Source organism: Gymnogyps californianus, chromosome 4, assembly GCF_018139145.2.
Source record: "Gymnogyps californianus isolate 813 chromosome 4, ASM1813914v2, whole genome shotgun sequence".
NCBI classification, from domain to species: Eukaryota; Metazoa; Chordata; class Aves; order Accipitriformes; family Cathartidae; genus Gymnogyps; species Gymnogyps californianus.
In genome coordinates, this window is record NC_059474.1 from 60,919,379 (window position 1) to 60,927,199 (window position 7,821).

Genomic DNA, 7,821 nt, shown 5'->3' on the forward strand with positions numbered 1-7,821 from the left:
GTGTAAGACGGTAGCAGTACAGAAGATGAGAGGTAGTTTTATCCACTGTTTCATCTTCCGCTGGTCGTCCTCCTCCTTTTAGCCACATCCGTGGCAATCACACCCCTTTCATACTCTCCTGCCTTCCATAAAACAACCCGTGGCTGCCCTGGAGAATAGTCAGACACATAATTGCAGTCTTCCTGCTCTGTGGATAGTCCTGCAAAATAGTGCTTGGTCCATATGGTGCTGCTGACACTACAGAAATGATGCTATGGATTAATTACAGCTGGGGACACTAGGAGGGGGGAGCTTTGCGTGCGTTGCTATCCCACGAGGTGTGCAGTTGCGAAGCAACCTGACACATCTGCCAGGGCTGTCTAAGAAACTATTAGCCAGTTGCTACCTCCTGTGCTCGAGAGCTGCAGGCAATTTCACAGTAATAGTTTCTTGGTTTCTTTCACGCAGGCAACCGTGGTGCCGAGATACTGACTTAAATATGTATCATGGAATGGCATCCTTAATAGAGGCTTTACAGGAACAAAATGTATATGGGTAATCCACAAAGGCTGGTTGCAACTGACAGCTTCGTTACTGCTCTGAAGATGCATGGCAGGCACTGCGGGCCGGGAGCAGGGAGCAGCCACAGGAATGGACGGCTTTGATTCGGGTCCTGGGAATGATTCCTCAGCCCACCTGCATGGGCTCAGGGGTAAAATCAGAAGCAACTATGCATGGAGTCCCAAAAAATGCAATATTATTACGCTGTAGAGAAGCAGAGGTGAGTTACTGGAAGGCTGGAGCACTCTGGCTTGCAGAAAGGACCGCGAACTGGTTTCCTCTGCCAACACAAAAAGAAGGGAGACTTTTATGCAGCAAAGCTGGGCCGAGTATGGAAGTCGCCTAGTGTGGTCTGACATCGAAATGAATAATTTGCTTTTTTGTTTTTTTTTTAGTAAGAGGGAAGCTGAACTTGAAAGCAAAGGCAGTTTCGGTTGTGCATGTGCAGAAGTAGGTTTAAGGCTCATTGCAGGTGAATGAGGTAGGAGATCATTCTGGTACGTCTTGGGAACTTGATTTAAAGCATCTGAAAGCTTAAATGACATTTAGCACCTTCAGAAAACTACCTGAATCCTCAGAGCAAGGGCAAGATCTAAATTGTGACAACACCGCCAAGGTGTGTACCCAGTGCCCAGAGACATCTCCTCCTGCTGCACTGCTTCCCCTTAGCAGTATTCCCTGCCCAAACGGAGAAAAAAACCCAAATCCACTAAAGGACTTGGCCCTGGAGGGATGCATTAGCTGGCATTATTTTCTCGGTCGTCAAGTTTCAGCGATTCAGAACAAGTAGCGATGCCTCTCTGTATGGCTTTAATGACGTTTGCTGTCAGAGACGTGAGCCATAGGAAAGGACAGGGCTGTAACTTTATTTTAAGCTGGATAGGCTGTAGCTAAATCTCCTGAATCCCTTTCAGCTTTGGAAATGGCTTTCCCCTATCTCTGCCTTCTACCTGGCACCTTCACATTGTTTGCGCTAAAAGAGGAATGATACTTTTAATCTCGAAAATGCCTTTAGAGCTTTGGAGTGGATCATTTTAAAGTCAACAGTGTTTAAAACACATTAATGAGGGTATTCACCATAAACCAGTTTTATTTCTGTGCATAACTGATAAACACGAATGTGAGAGAATATAAGGGAAAAGAGGTGGGAAAACAGTCGTGCTTGGAAAAGCAAAAAAATTGTGGATCCATGGTGAAAAGGGTATCGTATTATTATAACACTAAAGCCGGTTGTGAATTTTCCAGTGAAACATCTTCCCGCCCCCCCTCCCCAGGGCAATGCTTATTTGTCTCAACTGGAACCGAATATCCTCAAAGGTTTTAATGACATTATGCTGGAAAACAGGTAAGCTTTTTGCCGGAGCACCCACCTGTACCCTGAGCAATCCTTCAGGGCTGAGGGCTGGGTGGCCGCACTGTTCTCTCCCTGGGGTGCTGGCTGCCCCCATTCCCCTTGCTACCCCCAGGCCCCTGTTTCCCACTTGTAGGCAATGCCGGAGGAGAAGATGCACAGCCAGAAGTTTGTAATAAAATGGTAATAGGGTTTTTTTTCTGAGCATACTTTAAACATTTTAATTAAATGGGGAAAATAAGTTTCTACCTGGAGCTTTACAGAGACAATTTTGTGGCACATGGCATATGCTTTTTTTTTAACTATATTTTCCTGTCTGATAATTTTGGGTGTCAGTTCATGGCCCAGCACTTTGCCTGGTGTTTGGAAAATGATGGCTAGTTGAACTACACTGGGAGAATAGCATTAGCTTATTGGATAAGCTTTTAAATCAAAATGGTAGCTGATGCTCATCATCCTGGCTTATTCCTGTGCAGACACAGGGTAATGCAAAATGGGGGAGGGCAGAAACAAACAGCACTGTTGCCTTCTAGCAGGCAGAAAAATTAAAGAAAAAAAAATTAAAACAGTTTAAAAATTAAGAAAAAAGCAGGTCAGGTGGGTTCTCAGGCATCGTCCCCATTTGCTTTGACATTTGCCTCTATCAGGGTAGAAGACCTGAAAGCCCAAATGTAAATTCCATGTCTGTTAATGGCAATAAGTAAGTGCTATCACCGTTTGCTAAAATGAACTGGAGGGGAAAAAAAAAAATCAAGCCAATCATTTAAATCAGGCACTTGTTCAGCTCTTAAGGAAGTACAATATGATTATAAAACAAATCAATAAGCTTTCAGACTTTCTGAATGTCATCGCAAATGATTAGGTTACATGGATGGGTCTGAGCTCACCCCCCTCTGGCCCCAGGGAAGTCCAAAGTGCCACATTTGGACCGAATGGGGTGCACCTGGCTCAGAAATGTGAATTTTTGTCATCATTGCTGTCCCCCAAAGGACACTTATTAAGAGAAAAAGCAGCTAGAGCTGTAACACAGTATGCAACCACAGTGATACTCTTAACATGGGTAGAAATCAGCTTCTAAGAGCCATTAGGACGCGCATGAAAATGTGTTAGCTTTAGTGGATATTCCTGTGGATTTGGGGCTTGGGTAAATGGCATCCCATAACAGGCACACTGCAAGAGGGAGCCATGCTCACCCTTGCAGCTGACTTTTTGGAGGTGCTCGTCATCCTTGTGTAGATACTTAAGCCTTAAAGGCGGTGTAGAGAGACTCATGATGAGTGGCAGGACCTGATGAAACTTGATGTCTTCTCGCAGATCTGGCCTTGCCCATCAGAGTCTCCACTGCCGGGGTCCCCTGTAGCTATTCAGGCCTGTGTAAGGCCAAATCGGACAGGTTTTAGGGAGGAGAAATCCCACTTCCCCCCATCCAACTGCACTGCAGTGCTGAGGGGCTTAAACACATTGAAATGCAAAGCAAAAAAAAATTAAAGAAAAAAATCATGTAATAATGCATTTACATTACCACTGTGCTCTGAGCTCCACAACAATTTTAACTTAGTCCCCATGAGGTTTCAGAGTAGTTTTGACTGCGGACGTGTTTACTTTAATATTGTAATAGCTGTGTGTAAAGTAATTGATTTGTAGTCGCTATGGCAACTATAACTTTGTATTTTCTAATGCCAGGGTTCAAAATGTTAACCTGAATGGTTTTTTTGCCATAGTTTACATTCCATGTCTTTCATTTCTGGGGTGTGGGTTTTTTTCCTTCTTTAGCAAGAAACATTGTTCCAACTGATGGATTTGAGAATGCGTTTTCAAGACAAAAGGTTTTAAAACAACCAGCTTTTCTTGCTATGATGCTGTACTCCCCAGCACTGGTGGCAGGTTAAATACATCTCTAATCATGGTAAACTGTAAGAAATGTTAACTTCTAAATGGAGTAATTTTCATTATTGCCTGATTCTTTACTCTGAACTGGTTCAGCTACAACATTGGGAAATCCTGAAATAGAAATAAGTACCCTTGATCAAACTGAGTAGCAGGCTTGAAAACTCCAGCCAGTTAGCATCATCTGTGTTTTATTAGGACTCATTTCAGAGAGGACTGGAGGCAGCGTCTAAATCCAGTAGCTGTACACTCAAAAGGAGGGCCCTGCTACTGGTGCTAATAGGAGGGGCTGGCAGCTGAGTTTCTTTGAAAACCTGGCTTTTTCTGTCAATTAAGTCACTCTGTGGGCAGTCCTGCCAGGTAAACCCCTAAGAGATGTGTAATTGTACCCTTTGGCTGCAAAAAGAAATCCTTCTTCTCTGTCCTCTTCGTTACACTAATCCTCCCCTCCTGCTCTCGTTGGACGAGAAGATTAATATTTGTTCTTTGCCTCTCTTTTGAGGGCTTTCTGAAATGGCCTGGTTTTTTCTTTCCCCTGCATCCTCTTTAGCCTTTCCTTTTTTTTTGTTGCCCTGTTACTGAAGTGAGAGGTAGCCCACTTCATAGCTTCGAGAAACCATAGGAAAAAAAATGTTTGGTAGGGAACTTAAAAAAAAAAAAACAGGAACTTCCCCCTTACCCATCCTGCTTTAGAATGAAGATTTCAAACCAATTTTGCTCCAGGCATTGAAGCCTTGCTCCTTTTTCTCTCCACTAAATAATTCTTCATTTCCAAGTTTATTCCAACTTTCTTTCTAAAGATACGGAGGTGATCTTCAGCACTAGTAAGAAGTTAGCAGAGTAATCAATGAAAAGAGAAGGCTTGACTGTCCAGGCAAATCGGGTCTGAGCCAGTGAAATATTTATATGGGAAGAAAGCAAAGCCCGCCCTCCTCGCTTCTGTGTCATTTCTGTAGCAGAATTGCTGGGGTGAGGGCAATATTTGCTATAAAAGTGGGATTTGGGCTGATGTTCTATTTGCAAGTGTGTGCTGAGCTTTGGAAGCAGTTTTGGGTGAAAGAAAGAAGGACAGATATTTTCAAGAAGTGTATGGAAACAAGTTGAAAATTGGGAAATTAAGAAGAAATGCCCCAGTTTTTAATTTTGGGAGCAAATTCTTTCAGCAAGGTGAAAAGCCTGTCCTCAAACATGGAATGAAAAGTTTCATTTTGAGTTAAACAAGCTGTTTTGGTTAACCTGAAGTGTGTCGTATGGTACTGCTCACATTTTATACATCATGGGTCCTTAATAACATGGAATAATTTGGAGGATTGTTCTACAATTAGAATAGATTTTGGAAAAGATTTGCTGCCATATGTGGCTTCCCTTGTGTGGGAGGCATGCAAATAAGGAAATACGTCCTGAGGAGGTTTAAACAATTTTCACCCATCATTGTTTTCCTTGAACAAAACAATCTCTCACTATATAACCATAGGCATCAAAATATTTAAGCAAGTGAGTAGTTCTGATAAAGTCGAGACATTTGGATGTTTAGCTTCTGGTTGAGGATAGGGATGAGAGACTGCAAGTGTCCACTGAGGCATTTGTTGAAGCCTGCATAAGTACAGCAAGCCAAGGCCATGAGTTTGTGGTCTGTACTATTTCTTCTCTGTGCTATGGAGTGCCTGGCCTACAGCAGGATCCATAACGTGAATACTTTCATATTGATACTTGATAAGCTGATGCCCTATGGATCTGATTGTAAGACCATTCTGCTTTTATATTTTGAACTGTCACTGACTTTGCTGGTACGTTGTCTCAGGTAGCCTAAAGCGCTTTTTGCTGATCTTCTGCATTACCTTCCCTGTGCAGCCAACAGCTGAGCTGCTGTAGCCATGTCAGCGTTAAGGCCAGCAGATTTACGGTGCAAGTACTTGCATGATGATGTTTCTGCAGGCACCGCTGGAGGCTGCGGGTGCCTTGGAGATGCCTGGAAGAAAAGACCCAGGTGAAGGGGAGCTGGAGGAAAAATATCATTAAGAAACATTGCTAGAAGTACTCCATGGGAAGCAGTGTGGGTGTCCTGGGCTGCTGGTGACAGATCAATGGGGAAAGGTCATTTTCTTTGCCAATTTTTGCCCTTCACAAGGCAGAGCTGCAGCTGAATTGCAGCCAGGTAGTGCTTCCCATGCTGGAGATGAGGAAGGCTGCTTCCATGGGTCTAATTGGGCTGCAGAAAAACCTTTTGATGCCTTGGCTGAGAGGGTGTTTAATTTAAAAAAAAAAGTCTTTCTGGTCAGAATGGATGCATCCCTCCCTTTGGGCCAGGGTTCGGTGATGGTATCAGATGCTGCTTAAGAGGCGCGGATGTAAAAGCCATCTGTAGTCACAGATATATGACCCAGTGGTTAAGTAATGGAGTAACATGCCAACACAGCTGGCTGCTCCCTAAATGTGTAACCAGAAAGTGTTTGATTCCATTTTTGAATTGCTTTGCGGGTGCTAAGTGGAGCTATTGCGTTACCGGCAATTAAGGCACTTCTCCCCGAGGCTGCTCGGGCGCTACTTGGCCCCAACACGTAAAGCGATGCAGGCTCACGTAGCGGGTGTGCTGACCTGTCGCAGAGGATGAGGATAATGGAAAGGTTTTCTTATCCTGCTGAAAAATGAGCCTTTTCCGAACATGTTGCAGAAGGGTCTCTGCACCCTGGGGGGCTGCACCCTCTGTGGGAAGCTTTATACAGAGGGTGGGAAGAATCATAGAATCATTTGGGTGGGAAGGGACCTTTAAAGGTCATCTAGTCCAACCCCCCTGCAATGAGCAGGGACATCTTCATCTTGCTCAGAGCCCTGTCCAGCCTGACCTGGAATGTTTCCGGGGATGGGGCATCTACCACCTCTCTGGGCAACCTGTCCCAGTGTTTCACCACCCTCATCATAAAAAATGTCTTCCTTATATCTAGTCTGAATCTACCCTCTTTTAGTTTAAAACCATTACCCCTTGTCCTATCACAACAGGCCCTGCTAAAGTCTTGCCACCCCAGGCTGACTCATCCCTCGGTTTCAGTTACAGATGGACTTTCTTCGGCCAGTTCATAGCATCTGCAACACTAATTGTAACTATTTTTATTATGCTCTTTTTAAGGCACCTCCTTTTCTCTAGCAGGAGATAGGAGAAATAACTTGGGTGCCCCAGACTTACATGTAATGAACATAGTATTTCATATGTGCCTCGGATAGGTGAAAAAAAGGGCTGGATTGAGTAACCTGTGTGTAAGCAGCTTTTAATAAGGCATATTCATGTGCCAAAGTGAATCATTCTGGTCCATTGGGTAAATATGTATTAAAGTCATTTTCAAATTACTTTTCTGCAGCCAATGAGCTGGAAAGGGTCAGTCCAACCATGCATTATTTTTCAATGCATATGCTTATTTATGGAATAGAAGGAGGAACACAAGATCTTTCCGGTTACCTGCCTGGCCAAAGGCATCTTTAATTTCTTCCAGCATGGCTATAATGTTTGGAAGGAGGGTCAGCGATGCTCTTCCCTGGTGTTGGGATTGCTCAGTGAAGGAGTTCAGATCCACCGCAACAGGACAAGGACGATAACCACATCTTGCCCTCTGAGCAACAGCTCCCACTGCATTTGGCATGAAATCCCAGGAGATGGGAGGCCTTGGAGCAAGCCCAAGGGAAATGGGTGAGGCACTCCTTGTTTTGAGGCTGTTATTAGGATTGCATGTGAGCAGAAACCCAGTGGCTTGGCTTCAATTTTCCAGCATGCAGAGCAGGACTGGAGCACCTGGAAACTTGCTGGCAATCCAGCATGGTGCCTGATGAGTTTAGGTGAGCTGTGCGTAGGCAACAGCTGCGTGATGGTTTTTCAGGATCATGGTTAGACTTTGGTGGCTTAAATTCCAACTAGGTAACTCTTTAGGCACCTAAATTTGGTTTTGGATGAGGACAAAATGTGGGCAGAACCCCTATGTTTGAAGGTGTGCGGTGGGGAAGCTGGAGTCAGTAGCAGAAGTGTGATTAACCTTGGATTCATTCACATGTTTTTA